We start from the raw sequence: 14,982 nt of genomic DNA, 5'->3' as shown, positions 1-14,982 counted from the left end.
AAGGAGATCCTAATAAAATGTGGATGTTTGTTAACAATAATACCTTGACATTGGTTCATCAGCTATGACAAATGTGCTGTAGCCATTCAAGACGTTAGTGACAAAAGTACTGTAGCCATTCAAGACGTTAACAGCAGGGGAAACCGGGTGAAGGGTATATGGGAACTCTCTGTACCAGGCTCGTGACTTTTCTGTAAACTTAAAACTAATCTAAAATAAAAATTTTACTTAAAAAAAAATCCAAATTCAAAAAAAAAAAGATAGGATAGTAAAAAAAAAAAAAAAAGTCTGGGCTCACTGGTGTGAACAGGAAACAGCTTTATTCTTTCTCACCCTGCCTTCACACACCATCTGTCTGAGTCTCCTCTTCCTCCTCCAGGGCTATATCTGGAGGAGATCTTCCAGATTTTCTTGCCATTTTGGGGTTTTCCAACTGTCCCAATTTCAGGGGGTCAATAGTCCAGCCAACCTCAATACTAAAACATCCATCTGGCTTCCAAAGTCATTCCCTGTCTCCTGGGGGAGGCCTGAGCCGACAAGCGTGGGGAGGGGGGCACGGCCTCACTTTGTCCAGTCTCCTCTTTGAGTCCTTGGGAAGCCACCTCCCCTTTCCTTCTGCCCACTAAGAATTTCTGCTTCCCTTCCTCGGAGTCAAATTATTGCTGCTGCCCACTGACCGCCAAGAACGCACCTGGAGTCGCACACGCTGGGTTTATTCCTCACGGTGAGAGGTGGCACACACCATGTGCCAGGCTGCTCTGGGTGCCCCCTACCTTCTTGTGCTGCAGTTCTAATCCCCCAGTGCCTCAGGAGTGACTGTATTTGGAGATGGGGTCTTTGAAGAGGTAATTCCATTAAATGAGGTCATATGGTGGGTCCTAATCCGATGTGACTGATGCCCTTGTAAGAAGAGGAGATTAAGACACAGAAGGGGAACAGAGGGAAGACCATGTGAGGACACAGGGAGGAGGTGGCTCGGATTCTGACAGCGGTTCTTTTTTTTTTTTTTTTAAGATTTTATTTATTTATTTGACGGCGAGAGAGGGAACACAAGCAGGGGGAGTTTGAGAGGGAGAAGCAGGCTTCCTGCTGAGCAGGGAGCCTGCTGCAGGGCTCGAGCCCAGGACCCTGGGATCATGACCTGAGCCAAAGGCAGATGCTTAACCGACTGAGCCACCCAGGCGCCCCCTGACAGCAGTTCTGATGTGTTTCTCCCCACACCACCAACCAGCTGGGTATCTTCCAACTCAAGTCAATTCTGACACTATCTACGTGGACATAGCATCAGATCCCACAGGTTAGGGGCTCAGTCCCACAAGACACCCCCCCCACCCACAGCTCAGATTCCAATCTACCCACCGGCTGCAGACCCGGGTTCCTGCACCCCCCTCCCCTGGTTCGACTGATTTGTTAGAGTGGCTCACACAACTCTGAGGAACATTATACCAGTTTATTATAAAAGGATGTGACCCAGGGACAGCCAGATGGGAGGGTGCACAGGGTCCGCTGGAGGATGGAACCCGTCTCCAACCCCCTCCCCTCCGCCCTGAGGAGCCATCCAGAGGTCACCTCTTTACAGCAACAACGCACCTTCATGGCTCTTGTCCCTCGGGAAATAGCAGGGGCTTTAGGTGAAGACCGCATACATATTTCTTGCTGCGAACGGCAGTCTGACAACAGCAATCTATAAGCCGAGGAGACACACCAGCTATAGCAACGCCTTGATCTTGGACTTCCAGCCTCCAGCACCAGGACAGGTGTGCAGCCCCAGATGCTGCGGATGCACTGAGCTCCAGTAGGTGTGCCCAAATGAAACCATTTTCTTTATAGCATGACAGGCACGGAGGGACAGGGATTGGCCACCGGCTCAAGAAAAGGCAGCCTAACTTATGACTCCTGCAATCACTTCCGAGCGATACCGGACAGGTATGCCTCAACTGTGCTTGCAGGAAGAGAAGCACTCGAGGACTTTCTCTCTCTCTCTCTCTCTCTCTCTCTCTCTCTCTCTCTCCTCTCTTTCCTTTCTTTTGCTCTCCCTGCTTTGCACTTGCTGTCTTTTGGGGGGTGGGGGCTGCAACATGGTCCTGCCAGGCGGGAAACCTTGCTCATGGGACTGAGCAGAGAAATGGAGTCTGAGCTGGTTTGGTGGAGGAAACGGAAACTTTGAATTCACCGCACAGCGCTCCTCTGCCCCCACGGGGGGAGTTTTAAAGGGAGACAGACAGACAGACAGACAGCCAGGTCTCAGGTCTCAGATCTGCCGCTTACCAACTTTGTGACCCTGGGACTAAGAATACCCATTTGCCGAAAATGCAGATGACCATTCTCACCTCATAAGTCCACGGACTTCCGGGGATGACAGCTCTTATTTTTCTTAACGAGGTGAAATTCACCAAACATAAAGTAACCATTTTTAGTATTCCTGTTTTGAGGTTCACCCACAGCCAAACAGGTCTCAGTCCCTCCTCCTGTTTACAACTTACTGTCCATTGTGTGGGTAGAATGCATTTTCTTTATCATTTTTATTTTCACAGCTACAAACACCACCACCACTATCATTCTGCTCTTATTGTTACAACTACCCAGGATGTTGGCCGAAGAGGTTGGAGAAGGAAAGTTGGATGAGCCTGGAGGACACAGACCTGAGTTCGAATCCTGGCTGCCTCCCCGTGTAGATCTGTGACTCCATGGAAAACACACCCCTGATCTGACCTTGATTTTTTTCCCTTAGCAGCAAAATGAGGCTAATGATCCCCACTTCCAGATAAAGAAAATGTTGTGTGTGTGTGTATACACACACACACACACACACACACACACACACACAATGGAATATTACTCAGCCACCAAAAAGGACGAAGTCTTGCCATTTGCAACAACGTAGATGGACCTAGAGGGTGTTACGCCAAGCAAAATAATTCAGTCCGAGAAAGACAAACACCATATGATGTCACTCATGTGGAATTTAAGAAACAAAACAGCTGAACATAGAGGAAGGGGAAAAAAAACAGAGAGGGAAACAAACCATAAGAGACTCTTGACAATAGAAACAAACCGAGGGCTGATGGAGGGAGGTGGGCGGGGGATGGGCTGGATGGGGGAGGGGCATTAAGGAGGGCAGTTGTTGGGATGAGCACTGGGTGTTGTATGTAAGTGAGGGATCACTGAATTCTACTCCAGAAACCAATATTGCACTGTATGCTAAGTAACTAGAATTAAATAAGAATTTGAAACAGAAACAAAACAAACAAAAAATAATCCCCACTTCATAAGGCTGGATTTTTAAAAGGTTTTATTTAAATTCCAGTTGGTTAACATACAGCGTTATTATACTTGTTTCAGGTGCACAATATAGTGACTCAACACTTCCACACAGCACCCGGTGCTCATCACGACTGATGCCCTCCTTCCTCCCCATCACCTGTTTCCCCCACACCCCCACCCACCTCCCCTCTGGTCACCATCCATTTGTTCTGTGTAGTTCAAAGTCTGTCTCTTGGTTTGCATAAGACTGTTTTTAATTTTTAATTTTTAAACTGTAAAATGTACGTAACATAAAATTTACCATTTTAACCATAAGTGTTCAGTGGCATCAAATGCACTCACATTGTGGTACGACCACCACCTCCATCCATTCACAGAACTTTTTCACCTTCTAAAACTGAAACTGTCCCCTTGAAACACCACCTCCGGTCCCCTCTCCCCCAGCCCCTGGCAACCCCCATTTTCCGGGGACAACGGCTCTGTTCTATATCTTGATAGGGTTTAGGTATCTAACTGTCAAAATACAGCCACTAGCATATTCAAGATCTTGCATTTCATTTCATTGTATGCAAACCTTAACACAAAAGAAAAAGAAAGGAACTCCAGGCAAACTTGAACTCTAGGTAAGGAGGCGCTTGCGGAAGTACCCTGGCTGAAGTGTACCAATGTCTACAACTTACTTCGAAATCCACCCAAAACACCCAAGACGGGTTGGTGGACAGCTAGGTGGAGGGATTTGTTAGTGGCTGAAGCTAGGTGTTGCGTATGTGAGTATTCACCGTAAAAATGCTTTCAACTCTTCTGTATGTTTGAACATTTCTCATGATAAAATGTTGGAGGACAACTCCCCACCTATACCAATTGTCTCACTCACAGGTTTCTCAAGGTATTTTAGTCACAGAAAGCTTTGGGCACCTGGCAGAAAGTGTGTGGGAAGAGAGGTTTTATTTAAGGAATCACCTTGATTGGTATGCACTGTGATGCAGAGCACATTTGCCGTTTTTGGCTCTCTGCATAGGGACCGTTTCCTACGTGGAAAGAAGTGCCTGTCAATCCGAGTCCTAGTGGGAAGTGTGTGCTGCCTCCCTCGGGGGAAGCCCAGGTGCTTGCTGTCCCCACCCTCTGAGATTTTTTTCCACACCACCAAGCGACTCTCTGACACCAGCTGACGTCCTACGGTTAAACTCAATTCTGACATCATCTACTGGGAGGCAGGGTCAGATCCCGCAGGTGATGACTCTGTCCCACAGGACTGCCCCTCCCCCCAGAGGCCGATCCAAGTCCTCATTGTCACCTGGGCTTCGGACTGTCCGCTATGTAGATCAGAGGTTCCCACGCCCGCCTCCTTGGATTTGATTAATTTGCAAGAGCAGTTCACAGAGCTCAGAACGGCATTTTACTTACCCGATCACCAGTTTGTTATACAAGGATACAACTCAGGAAGAGCCAGATGGAAGAGATGCTCGCGGCCAGGTACCGGGAAAGTGCGTGGAGCTTGCATGCCCTCTCCCTGCATCTCCAGGTGTTGGCCAACCCAGAAACTCCCCAAACCCCTTCCTTTTGATGTTTTAATGGAGGCTTCATTATGCAGCCGTGCTTGATGAACTCACTGGCCACTGGTGATTGACTCTACCTCCAGCCATCTTAGGGGTTTTCCTAAAGTCACTTATTCACATAACAAAAGACGTTCTTATCGTTCTCCCGTAGGAAATTCAGAGGGTTTTAGGAGCTCTGTGTCAGGAACTGGGTGAAGACCAAATACGTATTTCTTTTTCTTTTTTTTTTTGATTTTAATTTTTTTTTAATTTTTTATTGTTATGTTAATCACCATATATTACATTAGTTTTTGATGACGTATTTCTTATTATAAATCACAGCCTCACAGGTAGGTAAGTGGGCACGGGTTCTGGGCTTGACCCACCATGGAGTCTCAGCGCGGTGATATCTAGCTCTCGAGGGAGTTAAGATCAGGATGCTTTGCCCCTTTGTTTCCTGCCCATTTTGGGGGGCTTGATTCTCTAGTTCTACCTGAGATTCCATGAGCTACCCAACATCATGGCAATATATTCCTTCTCTGCCAAAACCAGCCAGTCGTTTTCTGTTGCTGGTAAACCAGGACTTGGAATGGGTAGGGTCACTTACAAATCACTGATACTCTTACCAACCTGCCATCAGGGCTCAGTGTGTTTACAGGACTGTCATTCACTGGCCACTGTCGTAGTCTGTCGGGCTGCTAGAACAAAATGCCATACACCAGGCAGCTTATGAAGAGCAGACATGTATTCCTCAGTTCTGGAGGCTGGAAGTCCAAGATCAAGGCACCAGCAATTTGGTGTCTGGTGAGGGGCTGTTTTCTCGGCACCATGTGAAGAAATCAGGAAGAGGCATCTCACTAGAACCCAACCCTACGGGCACCCTGATCTCAGGCTTCCCAGCCCCTAGAACTGTGAGAAATAAATGTTTGTGGTTTAAATCCCCCCGTATGTGGTATTCTTGTTACAGCAGCCCAAACTAAGACCGGACTGGGCGATTCCCCGCTGTGGGGAGCCGCCCCGCACATCTCAGGATGCTTCGCTTATTAGCAGCATCCCTGGCCTCCACCTGCTAGGTGCCAGGAGATTCCTCTCTCCCAAGTTGTGACACTCAAAGATGTCTCCAGGCATTCCCTGCTGTCTGTATTTGGGACTCTTCCATTATTACTGCTGATTCCATGACTCCATGGTAATTATCCAGTGGATTCCGGGGACTCCACTGTAACTACCCAGCTGGCTCTGGGAGCTCCATGTGCAATTACCCAGCTGGTCCCTAAGACTATGCCATGATTTCCTAGCTCGTTCCAGCGAATTCACATCCTTCGGTGACTCTGCATAATTATGGCCAATTCCTAGAACACTGCCATAATATCTGGCCTTTTGCAGAAATCCAATTGTAATTGCCCAATTTGCTTATTTTATTATGTAGAGGGCTGTTGAGGCCTCCACTATTTCAGTCCCTTTGCTGGGTACCAGGGGCATGGATGGAATTCTGACTCTACCTTGTCCTCAAAGAGCTTACAGGCTGTTGGGAGGAGAGAGATTAAGATTAAGAGATTAAGGCGTAGCCAGCACAGAGCTTGATGGGACTGTGGAGGGAAGACATCAAGGCTTCCTGAACAGCTGGATAGCTTGTGCACTGCACAACTCTGGGGTCATCATCCCACAAACTCCATTTTTAGTACAGCCCCCTGGAAACTTTGAATGTGAGGAGGCTTCCGAAACAGGCATCCAGGCGCCAGCCAGATACAGGTCTGGAGCAGGAGGGTGAAGTCCTGCCTCCTAGCAAGAGAAGGGAGAACCGCTGAGGACCTTTGCAGGCTGGAGGAATGACACATCCCCTGCTGGGAGAGGGGCTCAGCTTTCTAGCAGAGATCCGAGAGGGAATCCCTGATTCAAGCGCGCTCCATTTGGCGCCATTGGTGTCATTCCCACCTCACTTGGGGTAACTGCAGTGACTCGGTGTTACCTCTCTGAGTTAACCCCTGGGCTTTCCTCTCCCCGCCCTTCCCTTGACACCAGCCACACTGCTCCGCCTGGCCATCTTTGAATGAGCCCCACACGCGTCCGCTGCAGGCTTCGCTCCAGCTGCCCCTCCGCTCGCTCGGAGCTGTGTTCCCCCAGCCGACCAGCTTCACCTCCCACTCCAACTGTTGCTCACACGCCACGTCCTCATGCCTTCCCTGGCCTCCGTAGTAACACTGAGGCCCGCCACTGCCGCCCAGGCACTCTAGATACCTTGGACCTCCCCTCCACTTCCTCATTTTCCAAATCACTCTTCACCTTCTGGTAGACCACGAAATTACTACCGTCCGTGGTGCACGGTCTGTCTCCCTCTGCAAAAATACAAGCTGCCCGAGGGCAGGGGTCCTTGTCTGTTCGTCTGATGGAGAACCAGGTCCATTCCTTGGATTCTAGCACCTCTTTGAAACCTGGGAGACACAAAGTCCCCATATGCCTATCTCCCTGTGTCGGTGGGGATCCAGTCACAGGAGCAACCTGAGAAGAAACCCACCTCCAAATCATCGCACCACGTGGAGACCATCAAAAGACAGTAAGATGAACTCATCGGGGAGGACTCTCATCCAACATTTTGATATTTTGAAACAGACTTAAAAAGGGATAAAAACTGCTTCACACTCATTAGGATGGCTACTATAAAAAAAAAAAAACGGAGAATAGCAAGTGTTGGCGGGGATGAGGAGGAGTTGGAACACTTGTGTGGTGTTGGCGGGAATGCAAAATGGCACAGCCTCTGTGGGATCAGCAGAGACACGAAGAGATTAACTAATCTCTTCAAAGTTACAGAGCTTGTAATTGGCAGAGCCAGGACTCAAACATTGAAATGTGGACTCTGGAATCGTATTCAACATGCACTAAATGCTTCCTTATCCCTCCTATCATCTATTTATTCATCATGGTTCAAAAGTACTTGTTGAATATCACTATATACCAGGTACTGTTCTAGGTGCAAGGGCACAGCAGGAAATACTGCAGGAAAAAAAGAAAGAAAGAAAGAAAGAAAACAATGCAGTAAAAAAAAAAAACACACTAGAAATTAAAATAAGGATACATTTTAGGGGAGACAGACAGGAAATAATAGTAATATGTAAAATTTAAAACAGGTTAATAATACATGCTGAAGATGAGAGGAAAGTGGCAACAGATAATATGAAATCAGGGTGGGGGTTGTAGCAATTTTAGATAGGATGGTCTGAAAAGGTATAAATAGAGAAGGGAACATTGGAGCAAGACCACAAGAGGAAAAGGGGTGAGTCGTGTGCATCTTTGGAGGAAGAACATTCCAGGCAGAGACAGTGGCAAGTGCAAAGGTCCTGGGGCAGATGCATGCTTGAGGCGTTCTAGGCATGGCAAAGATGTCAGTGTGGTGGGAGCGGAATTGGTCAGTGGGGGAGTAGAAGGAGATGCAACAAGAGCAGTAAATCAAGAGAGAGACCAAGCGTGCAGATTCCTGTACATCTGACTGAGAGGAAAATTGTATTTTATTATCAGCATGTTTTACTCTGTGGAATCAGACTCATACATTGGCTTTAACTGACATATATATATATGTTATATCTGACATATAACACTGTATAAGTTTAAGGTGTGAACATGTTGACTCGATACATTTATATGGCATAGGGTTGCCCTTATGGTGTTAGCCAACACCTCTAGGTGTCACAGAATTGTCTTGTCTTCTTGTGGTGGGAACAATGACGATCTAGTACTTGTCTTCCTCTGTCTGACTTCTCTCATTTAGCACAATGCCCTCAAGGGGCGTATTGTTGCAAATGGCAGGACTTCCTTCCTTCCGTGGATGAATATTTATCCATAGTATATATTTACCGCATCGTCTTCATCCATTCATCAGTTGATGGACACTTAGGTTGTCTCCGTAACTCGGCTGTTGTAGATAATGCTTCAGTGAACACAGGGGCGCAGATATCTCTTCGACGCCCTGTTTTCATTTCCTTAGGATGGATGCCCAGCAATGGGATTGCTGGGTTGAGGAGTGGAGGATTCTGGATTTCATAAAAACAGAGTGCATGGGGAGACGAAACCCACGTTCTCGGGTGAGCTGCCTCAGCCCTGCCTCTAGGACACCCCTGTGTGAATCCCTAGACATTATCCTCACGCTTCCAATCTGGGGCTGGTACTAGGAGCTGGTGGCACCCAGCTTGGACCTTCCCTGTCAAAGGAGCCAGACCAGGATCTCACCTGACAGGCTCCTCCCGGCTCTGGAACCTGGGAGTGCACCCGGTTCTTGTCCCATGTCCTTTCCTGAATCTTTATTCTTCAATTTCCCCGTGCTCCACCTGGGTCCTACCTTCTGACCACGTTTCAGCTCACGATTTCTCTCTTCCCACAGAGTCCAGTTTGCTCTAACCTCATCGGCTGAGTTCACAATTTCAGTAGCTACAGGTTTCGAAATTCTAGAATTTTCACTTATTTGCATTTGTATTCTCTAGGGCTTGCCATTTGTTTGTTTGACACCATAAATTACAGTTACTCAAAATCCAGTGTGGTCTGTTTGTATCACATATCTTTCCTCTGAGTTTTCTGGCCTCATCTTGACCTCAAGATACGTTCTTGTTTTTGATTATACATGCCAGAAATGATGTGCGGTTTTGCCACTCTGTGGTGAAAGCTCCCCAGGGAAGATTTGGTTTTGCTTCTGGCAGGGAGATGGGCTGGGGACCAGGTGCCTTGGTTTGAAACTGGGGTTCTGCCCTGCTGAGGTCTCGCTAACATCCGGTCAACCTTTATCCCCTCAGGTCCCAACCCAGAGCCTGGGATGTTTACGGCATCCCCCAACCGCGATGGGCCCTCTGCTTGACGTCCCTATTTGAAATGTTATTTAATTAAGACTGCCAAATGTTCCTTCAGCGTTTCAGCCTCACATGTACTGCTTTTTCTTTTCAGAATCAGCAAACCGTCCATGTAAAACTACCCCCGAACGATAAATCCCCCTTTCTTGGCTTCCTTCCCTTTCGCATCTTGGAATCATCCATTCTCCCTGCTTAGAAGCTCTCCAAGGCCTGCAAACACATGTTTTTGTTTTGTTTTGTTTATTTTTCTTTACAGTGGAAAATTTCGTTTGAAACAACCTAGTCAGACATTTCTGGAAACCAAGCCTTCCACCAGCCTTTCTTTGGGGACTACCTCCCTGTCTTAAGTCCATGCATTTATATAAATCCGAGCAATTCATCTCTCTTTTGGAGGTCAAGAGCTTCCTAACCGGTCTATCCACACAGCTTTTGTTTCCTTTAATAAATGTAATATATAATTTATTACATTACTGTTAAACATAGCATAGCAATGCTAGGTGAGAACACAGAGTCTGCCCAGGGGTTGGAATCCAGGTCTACCTCTTACTCGAAGAATATGCTAATAAAATTCTTTTTTCTTTTTTTCTTTAATTTCAAGCTTTTATTTAAATTCTAGTTGGTTAACATACAGGGCAATATTGGTTTCAGGAGCAGAATTCAGTGATTCATCACTTACATACAACACCCAGGGCTCATCACAAGTGCCCTCCTTAATGTCCATCCCCCATCCAGCCCACCCCCCACCCACGTCCCTCCATCAGCCCTCAGTTTGTTCTCTGTCATTGAGTCTCTTACGATTTCCTTCCCTCTCTCTCTCTTTTTTCCCCCTTCCCCTATGTGCAACTGTTTTGTTTCTTAAATTCCACATATGAATGAAATCATAGATAATTGTCTTCCTCTGACTGACTTATTTCGCTGAGCATGATACCCTCTAGTTCCATCCACGTCATTGCAAATGCAAGATTTCATTCTTTCTGATGGCTGAGTAATATTCCACTGTATATTTATACCACATCTTCTTTATCCATTCATCTGTCAATGGACATCTGGGCTCTTTCCACAGTTTGGCTATTGTGGACATTGCTGCTATGAATATTGGGGAGCAGGTGCCCCTTCTTTTCACTACATTTGTATCTCTGGGGTAAATACCTAGTAGTGCAATTGGTGGGTCGTAGGGTAGCTCTATTTTTAACTTCTTGCACAACCTCCATACTGTTTTCTGGAGTGGCTGCACCAGCTTGCATTCAACCAACAGTGTAAGAGGGTTGCCCTTTCTCCACATCCTCGCCAACCCCTGTTGTTTCCAGTGTTGTTAATTTTAGCCATTCTGACTGGTGTGACGTGATATCTCATTGTTTGATTTGTATTTCCCTGATGCCGAGTGATGTTGAGCACTTTTACATGTGCCCGTTGGCCATTTGGGTATCTTCTTTGGAGAAATGTCTGCTCATGTCTTTTGCCCATTTCTTGACTGGATTATTTATTTGGGGGGGTGTTTATAGATTTTAGATACACTAATCAAATTAATTAACCCTCCAAGCCTCAGTGTTCTCGTCTATAAAATGGGTCTAATAATGGAAACTCCTTCCCTGAGTCATGGTGATGATTAGGTGAACTATCCGGCATGAGAGAAAATGTTTGCTGTGATTTTTACGGCCTCCCCGGGTTCTATCTCCATGCATGGTTCACAGTGACTGTTCCAGACAAAACTCTGATTATGCCAGACTTATGTTTCACACCTTACCCATAATCTTAAAGACAAAATCCCAAATCTTTAGATGGCCTGTTAGAAAGCCCTACACATTCAGTCCCCCACTGTTCTCCTTCTAGTCCTCTCACCCCTGGCTCTTCTGGAACTGCTGCAATCTATCTGAGCTGGCAAAATTGTTTCTTGACTCTCTCACAGAAGCTCTGCCCTCTGCCCAGACTCTCCTATTATTCTTTTAAAGGAAATGGATGCACCATTTTTACTCTCTCTCCTCCTCTCTGGTGCCAGAGTACTCCAAGGTCTTGGAAGGTGCCGGAGCCAAATGGAAGAAGAATCCTGGGAGCATGAGTTGCCCCACAGAGGAGCTCCAAGTGCCAACCTGAGACACCCATACCTGAGTGAGCAAGAAACATTCCATTGCCATGAACTACTCTTTTATTTTTGAGGTGGATTTGTTTAAAAAGAAAATCTAAAGTTACTCCTGGTTACATATCACCATGGCAATGATGGGCTTTTTTGAACAGTTCAATAGGTGTCTTCCTCAGCAGACCATGAGCTCCATCGGTTTGTGTATCTCAAATTTTTGGCACAGGTGCAGGCGCTTAATAGGTACCCAATAAATGAGTATTGGTTGGGGGAAAAAAGGAAATTCACCAAATCACATCAATGAAAGTTCCTTGGGGAGGTGACTTGCACGAGATACCATACTCTCTTTTTTTAAGATTTTATTTATTTACTTGAGAGAGAGGGGGAGAATGAGAGAGAGCACAAGCAGGGGGAGCAGCAGAGGGAGAGGGAGAAGCAGACTCCCCGCTGAGCAGGGAGCCCTATGCAGGGCTCGGTCCCAGGACCCTGGGATCATGACCTGAACTGAAGGCAGACGCTTAACCGACTGAGCCACCCAGGCGCCCCGAGGTACTAGACTCTATGTGAGACACTTACGTCTAACACCCAAGTCAGTGCTCGGAATCCCTCCTCATACCCCAGGGCCAGGGTTCCCAATCTGGATTTCATGTTTGAGTCTGAGATAATGTTCAAGGAGGGCATGAGTGTGGATGAGAAGAGCTCTCTCTCATCCTACCCGTCAAGGGAAAGAGGAACTGGGTCTTGTGGATGACCTTTCTGTGAAACACTTGGTAAAAAAAAACACACACAATGATCTCTGACCGCCACACTCTGCTCATCATGTCTTCATGGCTGAGTGCAGAAAAATGGCCACAGATGGTGATTTCTTGTGGGACACACACCCAGAGGTCACCCAGTCCTGGGTCCTGCTCCTCGTGTTCAGACAGAAAGGGAAATGAATGGGCCACGTGGAGCCCTTCAAGCCCAAAGTCAAGAACCGAGGGAACGGGAAACTGACCCCCATTCACACGGCTACCTCTCTCTTCTAGTTGGTTGTGACAACTCTCTTCAGGTTAGCCAAGACGCATGTTGTTTCTTTTTGCCTCCGCGATGTTACTCAGAATCCCAACATGGCCCGTACCTCTTACATCTTGAGGAGTCAGTCACCCCAGATGGTGCATAGGTTGGAGGGGTTATAATAACCCCACTCCTTTGTTGTACAGACTCACACGTATTTCTTCTTTGAGTTACTTCCCACACGAGGCAGAGGTGTCTGGTTGCTCACCAGGAAAGTGTGCCTTTTTTCCTTTACAGAGGAGTACTGTTGTTTGGAGGTGGTCTCCCTTGCAACCACATTTGCAAGAAATTGCATTCTTCAAAACACACCAATAAGAGAGTGAAGCCTTAACCAGAGCAGGCATAGGTATTCACAATGAACATATCTGACAAAGCACTCATGTGCGTAACAAGAAAAATAGAAAGCTTCTTACTGTTTACTCGAGAAAGAGAGTCAACCCAATTTTTTTAAATGAGGAAATGAGAAATGGACTCACATGGACATTTCACACAAATAAAAAAGATATCCAAACGACCAAAACCATATGAAAATGTTCCTGGCAGCATTAGTCATCAAAGAAGTGCAAGCCAAAGCCACAGTAAGGTATCACAGAAGATGTAAAAACCTCAACAGCTGGTGAGTAACAGTAACCAGGGCACTCAAATGCACCAAGTATAAATTGATACAATCACCTTCAAAAATGTTGACCGTACCTGCTAAAGGCGAATGCCTGCACAGCCCAAAACACAACAATTAACATTCCTAGGTTTATACAAACTGACATGCACCTATATGCTCATCAATAGACATGTATTAATATATTCAGAGCAATATAATCCATCCTAGATGAGAAACTAAATAAATTCCCCCTTAACGCTTAATGGATAAATACATCATGGTTATTCACACAACAGAATATTCTAGAGCAGCAAGAATTGATGGTCTCCAATTTCACACGTCATTATAAATAAATCTTACCAACATCTGGTTGAGTAAAAGGAGCCAGATACACACAAAGGGACTGTTGAGTATATTCACATCTGTGTAAAGAACCCAAACAAGCAAATTGAATCCATGCAAAGCTCTGTTTCTGAATCAGGGTGGTGGTGACACGAGACCGCTCCATTCGTGGAGATTCATCAAGCTGTGCATTCGATGTGTGCACTCTTTGTCCGTTGTACCTCAGTAAAAGTAAATACACACGCACCCTGAGACACATCATAGTAAAAGTCCTGAAACACAAAGACAGGGAATCTCAAAAGCAGCGAAAGAGAAAAGGGTGCTTTACTTTCAAAAGAGCAACAATAGGATTTAGAGTTCATTCACAACAAAATGACCGATGTCACTAGGTATTTATCCAAAGGATACAAACATAGTGATCCAAAGGGGCACCTGCACCCCAATGTTCATAGCAGCAATGTCCACAATAGGCAAACTATGGAAGGAGCCCAGATGTCCATCTACCGATGAATGGATAAAGAAGATGTGGTCCATATATACAATGGAATATTACACAGCCATACAGAAATGAAATCTTGCCATTTTGCAATGATGTGGATGGAACTAGAGGGTATTTTTTTTTAAGATTTATTTATATATTTTGAGAGAGTGAGAATGAGAGATAGAGAGCATGAGAGGGAAGAGGGTCAGAGGGAGAAGCAGACTCCCCGCCGAGCAGGGAGCCCGATGCGGGACTCGATCCCGGGACTCCAGGATCATGACCTGAGCCGAAGGCAGTCGCTTAACCAACTGAGCCACCCAGGCACCCGGAACTAGAGGGTATTATACTGAGTGAAATAAGTCAGAGAAAGACAAATACCATATGATTTCATTCATATGTGGAATTTAAGAAAAAAAATGGACGAACATAGGAACAAGGAAGGAAAAATAGAATAAGATAAGAACAGAGATTGAGGCAAAGCATAGAGACTCTTGACAAGAGAGAACAAACAGGGTCACGGGGGGGGGAGGGGATGGGGGATGGGGTAACTGGGGGACAGGTATTAAGGAGGACACGTGATGTGATGAGCACTGGGTGTTATATGCAACGGATGAATCACTACATTCTACCTCTGAGACTAATAGTATGCTATGTTAATTCAATTGATTTTAAATTAAAAAAATAAAGTATAAGAAAATAAAACCACAGAAAAAGAAAGAAAGAAAGAAAGGAAGAAAGGAAGGAAGGAAGGAAAAAAAGGAAGGAAGGAAGGAAGGAAGGAAAGAAAGAAAGAAAGAAAGAAA

Source organism: Callorhinus ursinus, unplaced genomic scaffold, assembly GCF_003265705.2.
Source record: "Callorhinus ursinus isolate GAN/ISIS: 27379988/994484 unplaced genomic scaffold, GSC_fseal_2.0 scaffold106, whole genome shotgun sequence".
NCBI classification, from domain to species: Eukaryota; Metazoa; Chordata; class Mammalia; order Carnivora; family Otariidae; genus Callorhinus; species Callorhinus ursinus.
This window is presented reverse-complemented; position numbering follows the sequence as displayed.